Source organism: Harpia harpyja, chromosome 3, assembly GCF_026419915.1.
Source record: "Harpia harpyja isolate bHarHar1 chromosome 3, bHarHar1 primary haplotype, whole genome shotgun sequence".
Taxonomy (NCBI): domain Eukaryota; kingdom Metazoa; phylum Chordata; class Aves; order Accipitriformes; family Accipitridae; genus Harpia; species Harpia harpyja.
In genome coordinates this window covers 8775624-8801162 of record NC_068942.1, presented here as the reverse complement: position 1 = coordinate 8801162, position 25539 = coordinate 8775624, and positions in this window count along the sequence as shown.

Sequence of the window (25539 nt, the reverse complement as noted above, 5' to 3'; positions counted from 1 at the left end):
TCCTAAAATTAGTTGCATTTCTCACCAGATGAAAAGCCAAAGATTTTTTTTATTTTTATTTTTTTTTAACAGAGGGAAAGGAGAAAGGATAATTCTTACTTATGTAATGAGGTCTTGCCTTTGATTTTTTATGTTGTCCTCAGAGCCCAAATATATACTAACTCTTAAGGTAGACTTTGCTGTATGTAAGAGTCCATTAGGATTTACTTTAGGTAACTTGCACTTTTCTAGCTGAAATTCTAGGTGTTTCGGTGAGGGGATATTCTCTCTTATTCTTAGATTTTATTAATTTCTTCCTACCTTAAGTAAATCTTAATACTGGGATTTCCTCTTTCTTTTTTTTTCCTTATTTGCCAGGAAGCGTGTGGAATTCTGGCACCATGAGCATGAACAGGACCAAGGTTTCCTTGCTGTCCAGATGTGAATAGAGTTTAAACATTAATGTTTTACAAGTGTGTGCACATACACAAACAGGCCTGCAGTAAAGCACCATACAGTTTGAGATAATTTCAATTAAAGTTAGTTCAGATCTTATCGTTACATGTGATTTCACAAAGTGATAATTTAACGTACTAAATTACCACTCTGTTCCTCATACAAAGTGACACTCATGACCACATAATAAAATACTTTATGGCCTGTTGTGCAGAGTCATAATTCCACTTTGCTATAGTAGGAGGAAGCCACAAGTCATTCTAGTCTAGCTGCCGTTAGGGGATGTATTGCCTTCCCAGCCTATGCGCTGCAATTAAAAAACCTGACAGCCTCTCATCCGCAGATGGCAGAAGCCTCTAAAGCTGTTGAACTGGCACTCAGTCAGTTGGCTTTTGATCTGGTTGTTCAGATATAAGAGCCTGTTTAAGCAGAAAAGAAAATAGGCTGTTCATGTTCAGTTAGTATAAAACTCTCTTCCGATGGGGTTTTGTGTCTTTATCTGTTCCTTCAGCTGCTTTTAATTAATGCTTTGAAGACACCGTGTATTTTGGATTTAAGGGTGAGAATAACTCTTTCTAACTCAACTCCATATTAAATGTCTTGATTGTGAGCAGCAGCCCTGTTTTTCCCCAGTGGACTCACCACACAATAGCTTATTAATAAATTTCATGAAATACGTACAGATTTTCTCATTTAGCAAGGCACACAATCCCAACCTATTTACGGTTGTTTGGAGAATCACAGCTTAGTGTAGACTAAATGCATAGATAAATAAAAAGCTGTTTCACAGCTTTGTACAGAGCAGCCATTAAACTTCAAGGGTTATGGGAAAACCCAGCAGCACAAGGCCTATAATTTGCAGGGAACTTTTGTGATCCTTCGGGACGAATCCCTAGGTACTAAATATCCGCATCACTGTTTTTACATCGGCTGTCCGGTGGATGTAGTGCAAAGCGGCGGTTAGCACAGTGCTCTGCCGTGGTGAGGAAAACAAACTCCCTGAGCAGCTGTAGAAAATGTAAGCATGGCAAGACTTCTAGCTGGTGCAGAGAGGTACAGAGGCACTTTGCACTTCTAAGGGGGAATGCGTTAAAGGAAACGGAGCGAGCATCCAACAAGATATGCAGGCAAAAATGATGAAGGTGCACGAAAGGCAGGTGAAGGTGGCAGCGCTGGGAGGTAGCGGTGCACTGCCTTTTGTGAGGCTGCCGTATTGCCTGCTCTGCTCATTGCTGTGGTATTTTCTGTTTAAATAAAGTGAAGCAAACAAAGGGGTGCCATTGCATTCAAAGCATAGAAAGGGAGAAATCGCCGGAGAAAGCAGCAGTTTTCAGGGCACAGCAGGGGCAGGGGCTCCCCGGGGCCAGGAGCAGTGGGAGACCCCCCAGGTCGTGGCCTGGCAGCCGGGGCCTGTCCCACCGCTCCAGCCAGGAGCAGGGCAGCCGGGGGGCACCAGGGCAGCCCCAGGCCCAGGCACCTGGCATCTCCCTGGGGATGGGGACAGGCCGAGGCTGGGACACGGGCCCATGGGTGGGCCTGGCAAGGCAAGGCTGTGGGGAGCTGGGGACCGGCCCTGCTCTGACAGCGGGGCTGGGGCAGGGGCTGACGGCCCTGGGGGCTGACATGGGGTCCTGGGCTGTGGGCAGATGGGGGAAGCCCCAGGGGCCTGGGCAGGGACAGCCAGGCCTGGAGGTGCCCTCATGACCTTGGAACAAGGTCTTGATCCTGACTTCACAGCCTGACAGGAGCACCGGTCACAAGACAGTTTTCTTGTAGGAGCAAGGGTTTCCTCGCATTTCTACTGACTACAGAAATGACAGACAGAGGCGTGCCTGTCACCTCTCCGATGAAAGGGTTGTTCATTTCGTAGGGGAGAGAGACATCATGGGAACGCTCCTTAAGAGGTGCACCAGAGAGTCTTCAGGACAGTAAATAGCATGTGCATTCAGGAGATTTGAACTTTTATACCTCGCAAAATCCCCCTCTAAGGAAGTTAACATGAAAATAGCTTTGTACTGGATATGTTGAAATGAATAACAAAAAACTAAGATAGAGTAGCTTAGAGGAAACTGTTAAAGGTTGAAAGCTATACTCCTTCACATTGCATCTCCCAGATTACCACTTAATGAACAACTAATGGAATAAGTATTGTTGAACAGTTCACTATCATGTCCTTGAATGAAGTGCTTGACTATGAATGAAGTGTGTAGCCAACAGAGAGTGAACTGAAGGAAAAAAATTTAAAGACGGATCAAATAATTGACTGCTTTTTTTTAAGAAAGTTTGTGCAGGGGTTATCTCATTGTAGGAAAATGCAGTAATCTATTTTTGGTTTAATAAAGATCCAACATAAGCAAGCACTTCTCTTGCTGTTACAACTACTGTAATCCAAACACTTAAAATCATCTCTGAGCTGCTTAAAAATTTGATAAACTATTTATAGAGTTCAATTAGAAGAACTTAAAATGTTAACAGTTACCAAAACTGGCAGTAATATAAATATTTGGAAGTGTTTTAAATGTAAATATCCTGGAAGATATTTACCTTTCATGTACATTCTTATCTTAAGCTGTTTGTCAAACATGAAGACACCCTCCAAAAGGTAGCAGACATGTTTTAGTATTCCAATCACAAAGCAGTGTTCCAGTCATACAGCAGCTGACAACTCTGTGTTGCACTTCATTGTGCTGCAGTTGAACTGATTCACAAAGAACTGAATGGATTGATGTATGCACAGAGCTTGACAGCTAGCTGACTCATGATGGGGTATGGACAAAGGTGGAAGCAGAGAAGAGCCATGCTATCTGGTGGACACAATAAGTGTGTTTCCCCCTCGCTTTTGCCTCCAGTTCATTTAAGTTGTTTCAGTAAGGATAACTCAAGCTTGGGAAACCAAGAATTCACTCACTCAAGGCTGCTGATACAGAATTGAAGGATTCCTATGTGTTTGGGGAATTTGTTCATGAATTTATTTCCTAATATTTGTAGCATGGCTGCTTCTGGCAAGGATACCCTCAGAGAGTGTTCACCTCACCATGACAGCTCCTATAACAAGCAGGGACCGAGTGTATCTCATTGTGGGTCCCAGCATCTTAGTTTTCCATTCATCAAGATCAGAGATGTGGACAGAATACATTGAGGCTTCCTTTCACTGCAAATGTCAAGGCTTCCTTCCTTCACAACAAAAAAATAAAAAGGAGGTGAGTGAATCTGATGCATATATAGACATGATCCTGATATAGAATCAGGATGCTGTAATATCCAGATGTAGAGACAAGCACTACTTGAATTACCAATTTACATATAGCCCTTTGTAATGGAGGTAACAAGGAGAAGACCAAGTTATTAAAGAAAAAAGAGAGTTAAAAAGAGAAATAGACTAGGATGGTCTGTCTAATGTTGCCTATACACATTTAGAAGTCCAATGTTAGCCCTTCATGTCTTTTCCTGTCTCTCTGTAGCTTTTAGTCTTTTTCTATGAGCCTGATTTTCATTAAGACATGCTTGGAAATATTTCATAGCCACTTCATAGTATGCAGCAGAGTAGCGTGTCAGCAAGCATTGTTCTATTATTTTCAGCTTGTACTCAAATTCTGCTGCTTTTTAGAGTTTGACTTTAACAACTTAAATGAATGAAGTGTACAAAACACAACTTGTGATGTCTTTAGCTTCTTCTCCTACCTGGAGAGAATTACTCAAAAGTTTCCTTTTTCCCTCCAGAGAAAGCTGAACATCATCCTTTCAGCCTGAACTGCACTAATGTGTTGTGAAGATTCTGATTTTGGTTGGCATCTTCCTCTCAAGAAGAAGAACATGCCTCTCCATGTTCTTCTTCAAACATGGAACTGATTTTGAGTATGCTTGAGTATATTTGAGAAAATGGCATTTCTGTCTCCTCTTTGGCCTAGGCTTATTCTTAAACATGAAAAACTTGGAGGCTGTGCTTGCCACTCTCTTTCATGCCAATCAAATGTATTAGTAGTTACCTTCCATTTAAAATTCTATTACTTTTGAGTACACTAACTGTTGTTGCTGAGCTCACAGAAATGTTTTAAAAGCTCTGCTTCAACTTTGTTTTCCTTGCTGCACATATTAGGGCTGTATTTAGCAATTATACTGCTGTGAAAACAAGATAGCAAATCAGTTTACAGCTTCAACAGGCCTACTTCTGCGAATTTATATATTAAAAAATTGACGAAACCCTATCCTCTTATCCTCTCAGTCCACAGACTTTTTTTTTCCTTTTTTTCCCCTGCAAATTCAGTGCATCCAGCCTTCTTGAAGCAAAGGCACTCCCCTGGAGTGATTCCTGTAAAATGGAATTTTGTGACTGGCTTCAAATATTCTCTCTTGCGTATGTCACATTGTGGTCTCTTGTCAGGCTTCTCCCATTCTCAAATCCCTCCCTTCTGAAAAAACATCTATGATATAGCTGTCAATTAAAAATGTTCAAAAAAGAAACAATGCTAATTACTCACAGTTCAGTAAGCATAGTCACGTTTACTACAGTAAAGGTGATCAGAATCATGCATTATACACATTATCCTAAATTTCCACTTTCATTCTATCCACCAAATCATCTCCAGAAGAATATTGTTTCATAGGGAGACAAGGAGTGGAAAAAAAACCCAAACAGACAACCCTACCCCCCCCAAAGAAATACTTGTTTGTTTCTTCAAAGTACAGTTGTCCTTCCAAAGTTACTGTAAACTTCTATGGAACATGAGTATACTTGCTCCAGAAGCAGTGGCCCAAAAAAGTCCAGTAACACAGTCCTCCACACAAAATTACTAGAACATTACAGCCTACTTTTTATAGGAACTAACATTTACTTATAGTCTAACTATCCATAAATATCACCTAAAAAGCTGTGGCAGTTTTGTTTTTTTGAGAGAAGGGACTGCAATAGAAAAATAATGTTGGTAATTTTCAGATATTTTCTTCTTTTTGATGTATTATTTTTCTCCTCTTACTCTGTCTGTAAGTATTTCTTAGAGAAATGAACACAGCCAGAGGGATATGAAAAATAGTTATAATGAAACCCCAAACCACTTCTAAGATACACTTCTGTTCAGTATGTTGCTTAAGCAGAATACACACTGGGGTAGCATAAAAGGTTTATTAGCTTTTGGAATGAGTTACATAATTCACACATTGCTTCATCAGTTCAAAGGAAAAAAACCAAACAAATAAACAAAAACAGCTGTCCAAAGCTCATAAGGACAAATGAGTTACCCTATTCTACCAAATTTTGTATTTTCCAATATATACTTAGATGCACACTTAGAAAAAAAAATTAACACTGATAAATAACTGCAATTGGTTCAGTTATTCAGGAAGTACAGCTGTTAAGGAATAACTGTCTTTTCAATAATACATCATTGTTTTCTCAGATGTGGTCATGCTTGTCAATGACAAACACAGCTCATACCATCAAAATTTGCCAAAATAATTGCAGATTCTTTCAGAACTGTTCTGCATCAATCAGTCCTCATGAAGAAAATTTTCAAGTTTACTTACAGAACAAAACATCTTTGAAAGTAAATTAAAAAAAAGTAAGTGGATTTTCCATTACTGTTTTTAGACATATTAGGATGCCTTACATGTTACACTGAGAGTTTTCAGAATATTATATTGTGTTAAATGTTGAAATGCTAATTTTAATATTATAATTTTCAATAAACCCTATAACAATTTACTAATAATGTATTAGCTTCCCTAATACAGATTTCTGAGCAAAATGGAAGGATACTGATATCCAATAGTAATCCATTGGTAACACAGAAAAGAGCACACAGGCATATACTTCTACTATATTTCCTTTACCTGCTTTAAGAGTTCAAGGTTCTTTGATGATAGGTCAAGCTGGAGAATAGACTACATATATTCTGTATTATAATATTTTCAACATCAGCCAGTTTTTCATATACAAAATCAATTAGGAATAATTACTACCTGAAATACAAATAACTTGCTGCCTGTAGATTTGATAAATATCACAAAGTTTCAGTGGTGATCAGAACAGCAATAAATAACTGTTTTTTCTGTATCTGGAAAAGTTTTCAACTCATGTAAATAGTGAATTTCAAACCCCACAGTGCTGTCCACATGTCTCCAGAGTTTCCCCAGGACCACTCCTAGGTAGGGCCTGGGAACCAAATAAATTTGTTTAGGGGGGAGGAAGGATATGGATTGCCTGGAAGTTCTGCAAAATTAGCTTTGTTCATTTCAAGGAGCCCTTCCCTTCCTTGTCACAGGGGATCTTTGCACATGAATACAACCTATCCTAAAAGTCTTTGCATAGGCCATCAAGTGCTTCATAAAGCATTAGTCAAACATGCAAAAGTAATCAAGTAAAAGTCTAATCAAAAAGGTTGATCTTAAGCAAATATTTCAAATGGCTTTGGGACTGAGTTCCCAAGCAGTCTGTGTGTGTTTGAGACGTGGGGATGGCAAGGGGAATTAATAAGTATGATGTGTGAACACTTTCTTTCCTAAAATATTGTTAGACTTTGGAGCAGAAGAATCAAACAAAAAATGCAAAACCACCCCATAGACCCCTTAATGAGACTTGAACTAACAAAAAAAAAAAAAAAAAAAACCAGAAAGTAACATTCTACCTTTTGGTGCTGTACGGGGCATAGAGCAACTCAGTAATAGCCTTGCCTGCACAGTGGTAGCTGGTAAATATTACAACATGTATAACAAAGGATATTAAAAAACCTCTCTTCTGTTCAAAGAAAATGTGAGCATATGTTCCACTATTTCATGAACTGAATAACAAATGTAAGCCCTATTTGGGACGTTTATTAGCCTTGGCGTATTGCACATGGCACTGCAACGTGTCTTGTGTTCTTTCGAGATCAATTTTGAAAATAGCAGAAGCAAAACTAATCGAATACTTGTTTCTTCACAGCTTTTATTTCCTAGCTTCTGTATGTAGCCAATTCCAAGTGGATGCCAGTGTAATATCAGTCTGGGGCACAGAATATGAAGTTTTGATTAAATAATGTTCTCTTCATTAGTTCAAAGATTAAAAAAAAAAAAAAAAATCCCTAGACTTTTACCCTTAAGGGATAGAGCACATGACTTATTTGTATTCATGCAAGCTTTTGGGGAACTGGAAAACTTTGAAATAAACTGAGAAAGAGTGACACCTTTTTACATAATGGAAGATACACTGAAAAGAGCTGCAGTCATTATTGTGTTAGTTGATGCCAGTAACGATTTCTACTACCAGTATGCCAGACTGTCCAGCTGAAATACAGATAGCATCACAGGCTATCCAATACATAGAAAATTGCATGGGTCTGATAGCCATTTTCAAACTATGCTATGAGAAAATGAGAGACAGGAAAGAAGTTAGGCTCATTCTCAGCAGGTGACAAAAAAATGCTTATAACTGCTTTGCCTAGCAGCTCTGGGGATTCTGCTTATCTCATAGGAAAATCTGTGCACTCCCAGAATGTTGTGTACATGAATGAGTTTCCAAATTCTCCTCTGTTTAAATATAACCCTTCATTGTGTCTCTGCCACTGTTGAGAAATCAAATGAAGCTGAAAATTCAAAAAACTGAGAAAGAGAGGGAGGATGTTAATATTTGAAAGGCAGGCTATAATATTTGAAATGGTGGAATGGAAACTTTTTTATTCTTGTCTTTTTGACCTTGGAATAGTCATGTCTCTCATCTGTGTTTCAGTTCTTCATCTGGAAAATAGCAATATAAAAACAAGAAAAAAGATTAAGGTGACAAATCTCTTACAACAGCATTCAGGTGTTATAAACTTCTACATCCTATCATCCTATCATCCCGCCTGGATATCCTACCACAAAACAAATAAAGAAATTGAAGGAAAGCCCACATCTTCAGACAAAATAAGGTTGCTCTTTTGCCTCAAACCAGTCTTGTTTAATTTGTCACATTTAAAAAAAAAAAAAAAATCTACTCCTATTGTCAATGTATTTGAATTCAACAATATTTTCATAGAAAAGCAAGTATCTAATTCAGATACAGAATCAATACTGGTCATGGACATAATCTAAATTTAATAAATTGATTTACTTTGTGTTCATTTTCAAGGTATACTCTGGGGACTGAGTTTATAGCAACAGAAATATTGAGGAAGTATTCAGGGAAAGTCAATGCTGAAGTTGTATTGGTGCTAAAAACCTGCTTTAGTAATTACATTCATCCAATTAGTATATGATCTCTATCTATCTGTTCAAAATAAGCCAAATCTTGAATATTTAATAGCAATAACCTATGTTCAGCTAAAGTATTACAAATGACTTCATACAGCAACATAACTATTCAAATTCAAGTTCAAGAAGGCTACAATCTGTTTACAGAGAGAAGTACAAAGAAAAAGCCAACAAAGGAAATTACATTTTTTCAATTGTCTTGTTTGCAAATACCAGTGTTTCTTCAGCCTTCTCTTTACTTTTGAGTCCTTAGCTATAAATCTAGTCTTTACAGACACTGTATTAACTATTATAAGCTGGGGTGGAGCATGTGATTCTAGCTATATGTAACTCACAAGCAGATCAAATGAAACTCTCATGCTAGTGTTGTGTAGCATGCAGGTTTGGGTACTCCTGAGGAACACAAATCTCTGACTGCAACAGAACAGGATGCCACCAGAAGCTGATGTCTGCAGGTCAGCACAACACCCACCTGCCACAAGAGTGGCACCTAGGGTTGGACCTTCACCTCCCACCTGCTGGCAGTGTAAGTTATATACCTGTGTTTCTCAGCTACAAGGTTTTTTTAGGATTTTTTTTTTTACTGTGACCGTAGGAGCACAAATCTGTTAATTTCTCTGTTTTACTACTATCCAAACTGTTTCTAGATGCAAAAAGATGCTACTTTTTATGTAAATTCTAATGACAGCCCCTCTACTAATAATATGTTGCAGTATATTTCAAATACAGTGTGCAAAGATTATATTAAGAACAGAAGTTCATTATAATCTTTAATGTTTTAGTAAACCAAAACACACTTAGAAATAAATACCTTGCATCTACAGCAGTAAAATTCTTGATTTGCTGTAAAATTGCATCACCACTTACTAATCTGTCAGAGAAGTTATAAGGATTTAAAAGGTAAAAATAAAAGGGGAAATGATGAGGTCACAAAACTGTGTAAATGGATGCTAAGACTACTTTTTAAACCAGGAATTTTTATCCATGTAAAGATTCATTTTTCAGTGGTTTTTGCATTGTTTGGCAAAGTTCCAAAGTTCCTTGGGAAATCTTTCATATACCTAAATGACTATGAAATTAATACATTAATAACATACAAACACATACATATGTGTATATCATAAACACACACAGTTTCACAAACTCCGACCATTTAAGTCTCATGATACACGAACTCTGCTTAAGACACTTTGAGTTAACACAGTGGAAAAATAATGAAGTTCATACCGTGTAGCAATAGATTACTGCTGTCCGGGGCGGGGGGGAAAGAAAAAGCCTTCTGTGGGGAAACATAAGCTCATTTTGTTTCACTGGGTAAGGAAGAAATAAGAGAATTGTAGAAATGTGGGGCGAGGTGGAGTGAGTAGAGAGTGTGAAGCGAGGAATCATGAGAAAAGATTGATTATATAACAGCATTAAAGAAAATCAAAATGTCCTAAAGTTGCCCTGGATTGTTTTTTTGTTATTCAGTAGAAGTTCATAAAGGAAAACAACCTCCCCATTGTATTTTTGGTATGTACTCATCCAGCAACTGTCAATGAAGTCATATTGAAAACCAGGATATCTTAAAGAACTCAGTGACCTGTAGAAGAAGGTCATGTTTCACAAAGCATGATAACTGAAGCAATTTCAGTAACATTTTCAGAAATGACTATGTGTGACTATGGTTATTCCAAGGAGACAAGGTATTTCAGTACCCATTAAAATTCTGAGGGAACTATGTGTCAGTTTTACTTACTTTAGATAGAAAATGGTTTTACCTCTTACACTCACAGAACTTCAGCTCAGGTTTTGGATTAGAAATCATCTTGCAAAAATTGGGTGATATTTTCAGAATTTATCTCAGACATGGTACCAGTAACATACCACAAAATCTTTCTCCTTACTTTTTCATCTTGTTTATATTTACTTAATGGTTAATTATATTCACTTAATCTTTAAAGTTTTTATTCACTTAATATATATATTATATGTAATATATATATCTGATTGGACATATTTGTTAACATGTCTTAAAATAATATTTAAATATTTTGGTATTTTTTCAGGACCCAATCTCAGGCTGCATTTTTCAGAATATTGTCAATAATTGGGTGCTCTCTTTCTAGTTCAAGGAAACAGATGCAATGGGATCTGAGAGGAGCTGTAAGTTCAGTGCTTTTTACCTGGCAACTGTCACAGAAAGCAGCTACAGCAAAGAGGACTAATAAGACATAACAGCAAAGGTAATGGTTGGTGCAAACATCCTAAAAATGAGAAGAAATGAAATCTAAAGGGCTTGTCAACCAAGTTAAGGCTGGCACATTACAAACATCCCACCCTTTGAGGATCAGCCCTGAAACTGTGCTTTGCAGACTATCACGGTTTAACCCCAGACAGCAACTAAGCACCACACAGCTGATCGCTCACTTCCCCCCTACCCAGTGGGATGGGGGAGAGAACTGGGAAAAAAAAATTAAAACTTGTGGGTTGAGATAAAGACAGTTTAATAGGACAGAAAGGAAGAAAAAATAATGATAATAATAATAATAATAAAATGACATTAATAATAGTAAAAGATTTGGAATATACAAAACAAGTAATGCACAATGCAATTGCTCACCACTTGCCAACCAATGCCCAGTTAGTTCCTGAGCAGCAATCCGTCCCCCAGACCAACTCCCCCCCGGTTTATATACTAGATGTGATGTCACATGGTATGGAATACCCCTTTGGCCAGTTTGGGTCAGCTGCCCTGGCTGTGTCCCCTCCCAACTTCTTGTGCCCCTCCAGCCTTCTTGCTGGCTGGGCATGAGAAGCTGAAAAATCCTTGACTTGGTCTAAACACTACTTAGCAACATGAAAACATCAGTGCGTTCTCAACATCCTTCTCATACTGAACCCAAAACATAACAGTATACCAGCTACTAGCTCTATCCCAGCTGAAACCAGGACATAAACCCACTCCGTTGAGGCTCCAGACTACCAAATGAAGATGCTCTTCAGCAAGCTGACACAGTTGCATGGGGAATGGTAAGACTTGAAAAGAGTTGGGCACATTGTGACCTTTGGTGTGATTCAGTCTGGAGTGGAAATACTGACAAGATGCAACTATTTCAGACTCTGAAACTGAAACAACTGGTTTATTTTACAGGTTTCAGTAACACTTACTGTAAGACTAAGTGTCTGCATTATGTCATCTTTCCTAAGATACTTTCAAGATATTTTGGGGGATACAATGAACAATGTCAACACACCTCTGACATTGCTATAGAGTACTGTTTTGCAGGGTTCTAGGAAAAACAAAACAAAACAAAACAAAACAGGGGGAGAAGAGAGAAATCAGCTAAGCAGTTAGTATTCCCAAATACCCAGCAGGAGAAAGAGAAAGTTGGGAACACAGCCTTTTCTCAGGATTCACTTACTAAGATGTAGAAATAAGGGTATCATCTTCTTTAAATTCACTGCTTGAACATTAAGGGGTCTGGGAATTGTGAGTGATTTGTCTGGTGGTTGGTTTTTTTCCCTTTTTTCACCAACCAGAGAGTGAGGCTGAGGCAGTTTCTATGGAGAATTAGTAAGTCAAACTCTAAATAAAGCATCCAAATCAGAGGGTTGGGATTCAAGCAACAAATCAGTTTTGAGACAATTACTTTGTCACATAGCAGCTACTGAAAAATTACTTTACATTTCTGTTGCCATGCCTCATGCCTGAGCCAATAATTCCTAGAAGCCAACTGTAGTACATTATGTAGTTATTGTGAAAGAATAATAATAATTATGCAAGTTAACTTGAACACATTGAGTGTGCAGAAGTGGTGTAAAAATGGCAGGGGAGGTAGGATACTTCTGTTTTGTTCAGCAGCTGCACTGTGGCACTGCAGTGTAAAGGTGAGAGGCAGTTTCTCATACATATACTTAACTATAGACACTAGGTATAGTGACACCTGTCATACTATTACTTTATTTATATACTACTATGTTAAAAAATCTGTCATTAACATGGCAGTGGTGGGGTTATAACAGTTAAACATCACAACTTTTCTTCTACTTAAAAAATGAAGTGATTTATCTCTGTGCTATCAATTGGGTAGCTATTGAAAATTGTTCAATTTTTTATTTTTTTTAAAAGGTAATCAGATATGTTGAAGAGGTGTGAAATTTTGTTTTACTTCATGCTTTTCTTTAATCCCGTGCTGCAACAAACTGTCCTTGTTCACCTCACTATAAAAGAAATCTTCTTTAATCCAATACAGCACATTATAAATGAAAACAAACTATTAGAATACTTATTTACTTGTTGACATAGGTAAATTCAGTTGAAAACTTGTGTGAATGGAGGCTGATAGTACTAAGACAGTAATGAATTCCACCCTCAGTCTATAGTGTCTTTATAGGGACTGAGTGGGAAGGTAGTATAATTATGAATGCTGTAACATTATATATGAAAAGAAGATTAATATTTAGATAAGTCAAGTAACCCAAAGAGAATGAACTGATTATGTATTTAGAATTGACTGTGGTGTGCATACTGAAGACCACAGCCGCAAAACCCACTACCTGGTTACAGGTAAAATAAAATTGTTTTCCATTTGATCTTGGTGTTATAAAAATACTGTGACTCTTTCCCGGTTCTGGCCTCATTCAGTGGAAAGTTATCATGTCATTTCCCCTCTGTTGCCCCACAGTAGTAAAATCATTACAGTTTGTTTTTAGGATAAGCAGCTGATTTAGGGAAACTCATGTGAAACAGCTGTCTTGCAACTTGCAAATCAGGTTTGTCAGCTAGTAACAGACAAGTAACTATTATTAGCTGTTACAGCAGGCAAGATATAAATGTCGTTTTTTCTGAAAGGTGAAGTTAAACTTTTCGGTGTCACTAGAGAAGATTTCTGTCACAGTTTGAAACAGTGCTATATGTGGAAGCTACCACTGTACCATCTGTCATAGCAAGTGATATTTTGGGGCCACACTGTAACCCAGCTGATGACTAGCTCACAACCTTGGCGAAAATACTTTCTGTGAATTAAAGTTATGTTTGCATTTAGGGCCTAAATTCAGCTTATTCACTGGTAGGTTAGCACCTCTGGAAGAGCTCTAAAGGACTTAGGAAAGACGGGAACATACCGAATCATGTAGAAACATTTTGCATGGGGATTAATGTGGAATCTAAACCTGAACATGCTTCTAACCCTGGAGTTCTGCTGATAGATAGGGTCATTCACCTACCTTTCTTGCAACCTAAGGAAATCAAATTGGGACGATATTTTGTCCAGTATTTTTAGCCCAGCTTGCACAGAGAGATGTTGTAATTTTCCTGAACCGGTGTAAACTGTTAAACCTATTCATCCTCCCAGTGCTGAAAATCCCAGCTTTTGACACTAATTTAGTCTTTAAAAGCCGGTTTTGATGCTTTTGACAGGTGAGACTTTCCAAATATGAACACTTTGAAATCTATTGTTCTGAATCATACTTAGAGATACGTGTATGATTTTGCCAAAATGTATCACTGCTAGAAATGTGATACGTAGCTTTGATATCCTGGGTTACTGCAGGAAGGTGAAGGAGACAAAGCAGCCCTTCCTGCAGCCTGGGGAAACAGTTTGCTGCAGTTTAAAAAGCATCACACAGAAGTTGGTGAAAAGACTAAACCAAGGTCAGCCCATGTCTGAGGCAAAGCGGGGAAAGCTGGCAGCACAGACTAGAGAAACAAATGATTTCTTTTGGCCTCTACCATGTGCAGCTGATGTGCAATAACTGCAGAGAGATTGCTTTGTGATACACTTTTCTACAGTGTCTTTTTTCACCTTAAATAAACAGCACTAAGTTTTCTGAAAGCTGGCTGATCACAGATAAATTCTGTCATTGTTCTTATGAGAGCCATAGGGCAGCTGCCAACCTTGTGTTAGGTATCCTAAGGTCTGGTGGGAGGATAAGGGGACCGCGACTGTAAATTCAAGTCTGGAGGCAGAGGACTGCACTTCCTTACCTGAAAGAAACTCAGATTTGCACACGTAAGACCTCAGCAGAATACCTCAGGGGATCTTGTGAGGGACAAAGCTGTAGTAAATGAACATCACAGGAACCATGAAGGTGGCTAAAATAATTAAAAAAATATTCCATTTATTAAAAGAGTTTATTGACCATTACATCTTGGAACAAGACTTCCAGATTTCAAAATAGGTGCACCATAGTCCTTTCGCACATTATGGAGGATACTGGTTTAGGAATACACAGTGGCAAACAAATATTTTGAATGTGAAGTTTTGTTCCTTGGTGTTTACATATCAAAGTATATTTTCACCTTCCTTAAGCTTATTTCATGGTTATTTCAACAGCACAGCTGAAAATAACACTGAATCTCAAAGCTATAATATAGTATTTCACCTGTATGAGAGTGAGGGAAGAAAATTCAAAAACCTATCTGTGATTTTAGGACTGGCTGTTGCCTAGCAACTCTGCTGAGGAGGATGGGATTTTGCTCAGATAGAGGCCAGTAGGCAGCTGGCTGGTGGTGGGTGCACTGGACTTCTCCCCATGCTCCCACAGCACCGTTAGAAAAAGTCCCTGACTCCAAAACCACCTTTCAGAAGTCCAGTGGAGCATTTTTATTTTATTTTTCATAAGTTACACTTTGCTGTTGCCTGGACTTTGAGAGATTTGGCTTTCCATGCCATTCTGGCGGCTACGTACCATGCCTACAGACTCATTTAAATGATATATATTCCATATGAGTTTTCTTTTCTGGCTTCCACTACGGTGCTGTAGTGCAGTTGTTACTGGGCATGTAACCAAACTCCTCCCAAAAGTACAGCTAAGCTGAAATGAATAAACATTTTAAACTGTAGTCAAACAAGTTCAAGATTCAGGCAGTCCTGTTCCTAACATTGGCCCAAACCCATGCTTCAAAAATCATCACACTACAGCAGCTGTCCGCCCACTATTCCACATCTTAGTATCTTCTTCAGAATCCTAAACAGAGTTTCTCTGTAAGTGCAGCTTATGAAATCCTACCACTGGTTAGAAACTGCAGCAAGCTATATATGATGTCCTTGCTTTGCAGCCTCTAACCAATAGACTCTCTGCCCAGGAATATACCACTTCTCCATGAAAGTTTGTCACTGGACTTTAGCGATTTCTCTGTGATAGGCATGGGTGACTCTTTGCTGGCTTATTTATCATTTTGACAAGATGCTCAGATTTAACTAGATTTTTTTTCTTTTTTTTTTAATGGGAGTGGGAGTGAGCGGGAAGATTTTGACAAGTCTTGAGATTCTTCATGCCCCCTTTTTTTCCAAGCTACTGTAGAAAAAGATGAGAAAAATTTAGATTAAGCATTTGTCTGAGGAAAAAACCAAAACAACAAAACCCAAAAATGCACACAAGGAATCTTTCTTCCTCCCAGACAATTCAAGATAGTGTTTTGACCCAGGACCAGAGTACACACGTGGATTTTTACTTTATATACACTGAAGCTCAAGTTTCAGCTTGAACCTTTCCTAAGTTTACCTAAACCCTCAAACCATTCTGTTTTAAAATCTTGGCAAATCTGGGCCAAGCTTCAGCTCCTTTTAGGAAAGTTTCTAACACATTTAACTGTGTCTCTGTAGAAAACATGATGCTTAAAGAGTACTTTATACTGTTTATACATAACAGAGATATGGTGAACCTAAGTGTTACACCTAATAGAGGTATTTCAATTTTTTTTTCCAGATGTAAGGCATTATAGGCATGGTTAGTGCTGCTTTCAGTTTCATTCTTTTTTCTCTCCTCTTCCAATCTTTGCTGCTTTACGATTAATTGAGAAGCAGTAAGATTGTTACAACCCAGGAGGACTGGTTGTGAACAGACAGATAAGGGTATCCATATAGAGATAAAAAATATCAATATATATCCATATAGAAATTCTCAAGTTTGTATAAACATAGTGTTTATTGATAGTGAACCGAGAAAATATATCAATATAAAACAAGGGAAAAAAAGCAATTATAGTATCTCTTTTAAAATGTTTTGAGTTAAGTGTGTAACTTTACAAGGAATTTGCAATAAACAAATGAATTCTCTTTTAACAGCAAGTAGTAAAATATTCCAGATACAGTCAAAATGCTAATTAGCACAGTAGAACAAGGGGACAGAATTTTGTTTGCCTTAGTCTATTTTACCCTGCACAAATCCCAGTTATATTAACTAAAAATAAAGACAGGCAGCAGGTCTTTAGCAGATTCAGCATGTGAAGAAAACATCTCATAGAAAAAAAAAATTGGTTTTCTTGTTATGGCACTTGCTTCAGACTTGAGTGATCCAGGCTGAGGTCTTGCTTAGTAGTTGCTTCCACTGCAGAGCTGAGTCTAGGTGTTCAATACTGTTTAGTCAGAAACCAACAGGGCTGATCACAGAATGGTTGAGGTGGGCAGGGACCTCTGGAGGTCGTCTGGTCCACCCCCCTGCTCAAGCAGGGCCACCTACAGCTGGCTGCCCAGGATACTTCCAGACAGCTTTTGAATATCTCCAGGGATGGAGTCTCCACACTCTCCCTGGGCAATCTGTGCCAGGGCTCGGTCAGTGCTGTCACTGAGCACCACTGAAAAAAGCCTGACTCTGTCTTCTTTGCACCCTCCCTTTCAGGTATTTATATACATTGATAAGATCCTCCTACACCTTCTCTCCTCCATCTTTCTCAGTCTTTCCTCATATGTGAGATGCTCCAGTCCCTTCATCATCTTCAAGGCCCTTTGCTGGAGTTTCTCCAGTATGCCCATGTCTTTCTTGTACGGAGGAGGCCAGAACTGGACTCAGTACTCCAGGTGTGGCCACACCAGTGCTGAACAGAGAGGAAGGATCACCTCTTTTGACCTGCAGGCAACATTCCTCCTAATGCAGCCCAGGATACCATTAGCCACCTTTGCTACAAGAGTACATTGCTGGCCTTTGGCCTGATGGCTAGGTCCAATACTGTAGGTATTTAAATGTTAGTAACCTGAATGTTTCAGTGGCTTATCTGCAAATTGAACACACTAAGGATACCTCTGGGTCAGTTTTGCACCTTCCTTGAGTTTCCTGCCATGCTGTATTTAAAACAGATACACGGAGCACCTTACAACAACATAGTCCATATACCTACTGGAGACAATATTACAACAGTAGCAGCTAGTTTTACTTTTCCCCAGATTTGTGAGTCAGCTACAATTGAAATAATTCTCAGGCTTTTTGCTCAATGCAGTTATTTAGCAATATTTAACAAACAGGTGTCAGAATTCCATTGAAACCAATTTAGGTACATTTTTATTGCAACAATGTAATCAAAGTTACACTGCCAGTTTATGACAGTCAAATTATCTGCAGTTTGAAGGAAAGCCAGATTTCACAATATAACTGATAGGAACAAGATCAAAGAATAATCAGATGTTCAAGACTCTTTTCCTCACTAAGCTGAAATATTAAGCATTCTCATATGCCTGTTCTAGCAGCAATAGAACTGGTCCTCAGATAGGCTGATGCTTACATTACCAATAGCTGTGCTACAGTTCTAATTACACACCGAGTATATTTGTAATAAAGCATTTTCTCTCTACTGAGCTGCAGAGTTATCACTCACTGGGTAGTAAACAGAAACACTGCTCACAGTGGGAATTGAAGATATTAAAGCCTTTTGGGTTTTTTTTGTCCCTCATCTCACCAGGTTTAGTCCCTCTCCTGTGGAGATCTTTTTCTTCTCTCAGTTTGAATTTGGGCTGTATTTACTCCTTTCCATTTCTATCTCATTGGACTTGATTCCCTAGTCTGTTTCCAGTTCAGTCACTTTGCCAAGTGTTTGTGTAGCCTTTTCATACATGTGCTCAATTTTACCCACTACTACTTTTTAGTCCATCTCTCACCTCATTTAATCTCATTCCATTTTGCTACTTTTCCACTTCCAAGTTTTGTTCAGTTGCTTGTATTCTGATTCCAGTCAAATGCAATTCATTTCTCTTCTTTTCTTGTTCAGTCTCAACTACTTGAGGGTAAACTAAAATGGGTAAGATTCGAAATTGCAAAGGAATGCATTATTCATTATCAGTGAACTAGAATGGGAAAAGGAAATGAGTACTATGGGCTGAATTATTAGAAGAGAATAGTTCTGGTGGGCTGAATGGATAGCTGTCATGGTTTAACCCCAGCCGGCAACTAAGCACCACGCAGTCACTCGCTTACTCCTCCCCCACCTCAGTGGGATGGGGAGGAGAATCGGGAAAAAAAAGTAAAACTCCTGGGTTGAGATAAGAACAGTTTAATAATTGAAATAATAATAATAATAATAATAACAACAACAACAACAACAACAACAACAACAACAACAATAATAAAGTAAGGTAACAAAAAGAGGGAGAAGTAAAACCCAAGAGAGACAAGGGATGCACAAAGCAATTGCTAACCACCTGCTGACCGAAGCCCAGCCAGTCCCCAAGCAGTGATTGGCCCCCCCGGCCAACTCCCCCAGTTTATATACTGAGCATGGCATCCTATAGTATGGAATATCCCTTTGGCTAGTTCAGCTCAGCAGTCCTGGCCATGCTCCCTCCTGGCTTCATGCATACCTCCTTGCTGGCAGAGCATGGGAAACTAAAAAGTCCTTGACTTAGGATAAGCACTACTTAGCACCAACTCAAACATCAGTGTGTTATCAACATTATTCTCATACTAAATCCAAAACACAGCACTGTACCAGCTCCTAGGAAGAAAATTAACTCTATCCCAGCTGAAACCAGGACAATAGCAGAGGAGGAGAAATGCATGGACTGGGAAAGGGAGACAGATTAAACTAAATTACAAAAATGAAAAAAAAGAGTAGGTAAGAGAAAGGGAACAATTCGTGGGAATAAAGAGAAATAAGGTAGTAAGGAAAAAAACCCCACAAGATAGATAGAGCAGAGCATGAAAAGAAAGAATAAGCTAGGCTTCATGGGAAGCATTCGAAAAACACCAAAGAGAAAATTAAACAGATTCAGCTGAAAGAAGAGTGCAAATATAAATTAATGCAAGATTAATGGAAAGATACTAACATGTAAACAATCATAGGATTAGATTCTGCTTACATGGTCATGACGTAAATAGCCAAAAAGAAACAGAACTGAACTATCTGTACAGCTATGTTGATGTGAGTGCTGATATAATGCCTGGTGCTTTTTCAGGCATTGTTGTGAGGTACTGAGCTCAGGGGGCAGCACTCGATTGCCTGATCATACTGGGTTCTGCAACAGTGGAGACAATCGTCTTTTTCTCTACACCTTTGTTACCTCAACTGGAGATTATTGCAATGCTTTCTACATGGGGCATGCCTTCAAACTGCTTACAGTTTGTAGATGGAGCAGAACATCCCAGCCCCCTTCTTTAGCAGCATTTCATGTAGAGAGTAGTTTGTTTTGACCTTTTACATCATTTTTTAATTGGTTTGGGACTCATCTAGGCAAGAAACAGACTGTCTCTTTTTGTGTCTCCTGCACAGCTGAAGTCACCTGAGGTACTTCAGCTAAAAGCCCCTTCATGGTAATAAACAAACAGGAGGAGGCTGATGGCAAAGTGTTCTCAGTATGAAGTCCTTGACTTTGAACCAAGCTTTATTTCTTTGCTGGCATCCCTCAAAAACTAGATCAGATCATATCAGGAAATATTAAATGTCCAGGGAAATAAAGGGGGACAGGAGCCATCAGTTAGGCAGGAAGGATGAATTGGTGGGACACGGCTAGTCAGAAGGGGAAGAAAAGGTCAAAGGTGCAGGGATGGAAGATGAGGGACAATTAGCTGACACTAGAATTTGAAAGGTGTGTTCAATGGTGGGTCCTATTCCAGACTGGTAATGAAAGAATGCCTCAAACCTAAACCAGAGGAGTGGAACCATTTTATATATGATGAATTTGACCTTGCCAGATTATTTTTCAATTTTGGTACAGTTTTGTACAATGTTTTATAGGAACTCTATGTAAACTAAACCAACATTATCTCTGTCCTGGAAGTAATAGATATTAATTAGAACATGCTGGGCTATATATAAATAAAATAAGTAGCATAATGTATTGCTGTTTCTTCTAGGTTTCCTTTCTAAAGTTTTTATTTCCTTCTTGTCAAGAACTAGAAATCATTTCAGAGTTTGATTGTGACACACTGGCTATTGCTCAGTTATTTATTTTTTCCCAATGCCTGGGAGGTGGAGGGACTGACTGAAGGTTTTTATTGTTCAGTTAGACCTTTGCACATGAGAAGAGCAGGATTCTGCATGCATGATGATAACATGTCAAGTAGTGGCTGTCAATGGAAGGAAGAAGTAAAGGCAGTCCAAGCTTAGGTGATCACCCCTATGACAGAGGAGCACACAGAGAGAGATCAGACATCTTGTTGATGTCCCTGTGGAATGAAGGCAGAGAAATATTCTTGACAGTGGCAACCATGGGATTTCTCTCTTTGTCAGTGAAAGGAAAACACAACTGACAGTCTCAGCCTGGAGTACAGCAGCAAGAATGGAAATAGCACTGCAGGGTAAATGAGCCACGGGAAGAAGTGCAGTCCACAGAGTGGAAAGGTAATGTTTATAGCTTTAATTTAAAACAAAATATTACTAGTAAGTGCTCTTAAAAGAAAGGGAAAAAAAAAAGAAAAAAAAGAAAAAAAAAAAGAAAAAAAAGTCACCCAAATGATGGCTTTCTATGTGGTAGCTTAAAGGAAGAGTGGATGAGATGCCATATGCTCATTCCATTTTCAGGAAGTTGGAGTGAAACATAAATCTTTTCAATTTTATTTGATTTACTCAACTTTGATTGTTTAAGTAAACTTTCTGTGTTTTTCAAACCTGCTGGAGAAGTCAATGTGTAATATCGTTTATTGTTTATTTGCCTATTTCTTTACAATTGCTTGGGACCAGCATAAGCTGCAACATCAATACTTCTCATATCATAAGATAACTGTTAGCTGCTGTGACCATCATGCCCCTAGCAGGACTCAAACTATTTGCTTTCTTCTACCAAAGAAAACGTTGATTTAGACAAAGAGGGATTGTGTTAAAAGACATTAAGCATTTTAAATGTACTAAATTAAATATCATAAAGGTTTCAGTTAAAGAATTACTTGGCAAATACTAACATAATAACACAAACCTCAGCTCCCCTAGTGAGTCACAGTTTTAGGCAGAAACTGAACTGATTCCAAAATGTGTAGAAAATCTTTGCTAGTTTTAAATATCTTTGATCCTCAAGGATGAAGAGGTTAAGATGCTCCTTCGGGTGAGGCAGAGTTACTTTTCATTCCCAGTTATGTTATTTGTCCAATACATCTCAGTCCTTGGTGGTCCATTTGCCAAACAGTAAGGATAGAAGAGTTATATCCTCAACTCATAAAGCTTTTCCAGTGGTACTTGATGACAGAGAGAGAGGTGATCCTCTTGTATGGCTGCTGGAGCCATATAAGCATCTGGGAAGTTAATACAATCAAAAGCCATTATGTATTTATTAACCTTCCATCATTTTAGTTAAATTTATGAGCTCTTATTAGCAATTCAATACATTAAGATACATAGCAGAAAACCTTCTCTCCCTGTCAGGTTCTGCTTAGGGCTTTATCAGTATTGTCTGTCATAACATTTGCCAGATTACTTACTTGTTCTTTTCAGTTAGATTATGTGGGATTTTAGCTATTTGGAGAATATTGACTTATCAGAAAAACCTGAAAGAGGAGAAACAATAGAGTTGACTTGTCCTGCATGGACAGCACCATCATAACTTAAAAAGTTGTTATTACCAATATTATAAAAACCAGTTTTTTCCTCTTTCTATGAAGGTGTATTCCCTAAAGAAAGGTAGTTTGAATGGATATTAATGTACTGAAAAGGTAAAAACTAAAATTTTAAGGAAATTATTTAATTTAGATTGCATTTTTGGTCTTGGTTCAGGCAGACTCTTCACAACTCTGTATCATGTGCTTTCTTTTGTTATACTGTTCTTGACAATTTTTTCTCAATTACATGACCCTCTCTTTCATTCAGTGTATGGATATGTACACCTAACAGCCATAAGGCACTGTTCTATACTGTTCTATTTTTATTATCACTTCATAGCTCAAAATGAAGTCTTACCCTTTATTTACTGACTATTGTTTGAGCCCTGTGCCAGCTACAGTATTATAAGTTTTCTTGTGGACTTTCCTATAACACTCATCACTACAATTTTCTCACAGCTGTTAATTCTTTTTCACACCTCTGTGACATGAAGGCAACCTGTTAGCTATGTTTATAAGGACAAATGATAAAAACTGGCTGTAAAAATTCAGAGATTTTTAGACACTATAATTACAGACAATACAACATCAATCAATCAGAAACTAAGGGTAAAGTCAAAACAAGCTGAAAAAGGATTTAACCATTCATGACACATAAATCTGATTTTTCCTCAGTGTTGATTTGTTTTCTGTAGGGATAGGGTGTCAGAAACAACTATAAAAGAGTCACTGATGCAAGTTCCCTTGCTGCTGCAGGAAGCTATGTCATGAAGACTGAATGCAGAAGTCCAAAGAATATTTGTTCTGTACTCAGTCTATGGAAGAGCTTCAGCTCATGTTTGGTCCATCAGGCTATTAAATTCCTCTACACTTTGTTGCTGGCAGCTCCTACAGCAAGGAAATACTAGTCCGGGTGCTGAAATCATGAGTACACACATTAACAAGGTGGGATGTGGAAATGAGAAACTGCATGCTCATCTCCAAGATTTGTCATCTCCTTTGTGTCCCCAGTCTCCAAACTCATTAGTCTGTGCAGATAAACTTAAATCAAAAACCCCATTTCTCCCCTTTAGCCTTCTATTTTATAATGACTTCAAGTTTTAGTAGCAAAAAACTAGAAGCTTCGCAACACTAACCTGAAGAAATTATTAGCACCTGGGAGCATTATCTCTACTTGATATGCACCAGTTAGGAGGGAGTTAGAGTCCAAAACACAGAAACATAATCAAATCTTTAGCGATACCTGTCAACTGGTGAAAATTCCTCTCACTCCAAAACAAATAATCCATGTAATCACCTTTAAAAAAAGTTTCTCAGCAGAACTAGGAGCCCATCTCCAAGTAGATCCAAGCTTTCATCTTTCACAGAGAGACACCACAAGATTATGCATCAGGCAGTACAAAATTCTTTGTGGTCCCTTGCAACATGAATGTATTTATTCAGAGCACCACTGTGGCTACCAGTTTGCTCTTCATGTCAGGATGTTTTATTCCAGACTAACTCCCATATAATGAGCATGTAACTACTGACTGCTTGCATAAAGTCTGGCTTAAGTGACCTGCTTAGTACCATCAGAAAGTGTTAGTTTGTATTCTTGCTGCTGTATTAAATCATGGTAGCACTTTCTCTCTTCTGGTACTTCCTTCTTCATTCACCAAGTATCTTCCTTCCAACTAGAGTTCTAAGGAACTCCAGGAAAAGATGTAGACTTGAATCTATTACACTGCATGTTTCTTAAAATGGTAGGTCTGAAGTAACCAGTTAATACAAATTTAAACTTTCATTTAGATGCATAAAGACTGCAGTAATTCTTTTGTTGTTAATGCTAAGAAAGGGATGCAAAATATGACAACGTACTTACATACGCATTGCAAAGCATAACAATAGAAAGGAACAGCATTTAAAGAAATGTTGTTTTCAGACTGTGGACTAAATTTTGGAACTAATTTCTAGTTGGGATCAGTTTACATCAATAATAAAATTCCCAAGCTCCTAATAAAGTCCGTTCGGTTATTACTGTTTCCAGGAAAAATACCCTAGGTATTTCAAAATCTTAGCTATTAAAAAAAAAAATAAAATTAAAACCACTAAAGCAAAGCTCACTTTTTGTGACTAACACCTTAGCCAGTCAGATTCTATGAATTAGTATAATGTGGATTACTGACAAATAAGATTGCCAAAGCAAGCTTATTGTTGTTGTTGTTGTTTTTCTTCACTTTATGTGGAAAACTACTGCCTACAGATGGGCCTTCCTTTTCAACACTCTTTCCTGTCAGATGAATTGAATTACCTGAACAAAGCTTGAACTCCAGCCTGGAAGTTGCTACTATGCTATATTAGACCATAAGAAACCACATTACATTCAAAGGTGAAAGGCTAAAATACTTGTTACTGCATAGCATTAAACACTACACAGAGAAAGCATGAATACCAGATGTAAGAAACAGCAATACAGGGAGGGGGTAAATCCCACTTGTAAGCATCCTCATTCACTCTATCAAGTGCACATTCAAGTATCCTTGCCTTGCACTGATGAAACACCATTTCCTTATGTGTCAGTGGTGTGGAGGATAGTCTCTGGCAGCAGAGAAAAAATTCCAAAGCAGTGACAAAGTGCTTCAGACAAGTGGGGAAAAAAATGGTTCCAGAAAATATGTTAGCAGATCAATACGTTTCCCAACAATGCCCTGCACGGCCACCCAGCCCTAAAGTTAAAGAATGCCAATTGAAATGCTGAATAGCCTCTCTGCCTTCAAAAATTCAATTGCTGCTCAAAATCCTGAATGCTTTCTGTAAGAGTTTCATTTAGCCTTTCAGTTACAAATGAAAAGAAGGAAAACATGGGAAATCATACTGTCTTTTATAAGAAGGTACAGCAAAGCTATCCAAAGGCCAAGATATTAAGCTTACAGAAGATTTATTTCATAAGATTTATTTGCTTATTTTTTTCAGGTGACTGTTTATTCCTGTGTTTCTGCACTACTGCAAATACAGTGAAGCTAAGGAGCCAAGGTTTCTACAGTGCCCCGGTACTCAGTGATGTTCCCTGACACTAGGCACAGTAAAGTCTGAAGATGTGCTCTATTCTTTTCATCATTCCCTGTATAAAAGGAGGAGAAAGCACTTCATTTTAAGATTGCTTGGCAAAGTATAAAAATCTGATTTTTAGAGACAAACAGGTGA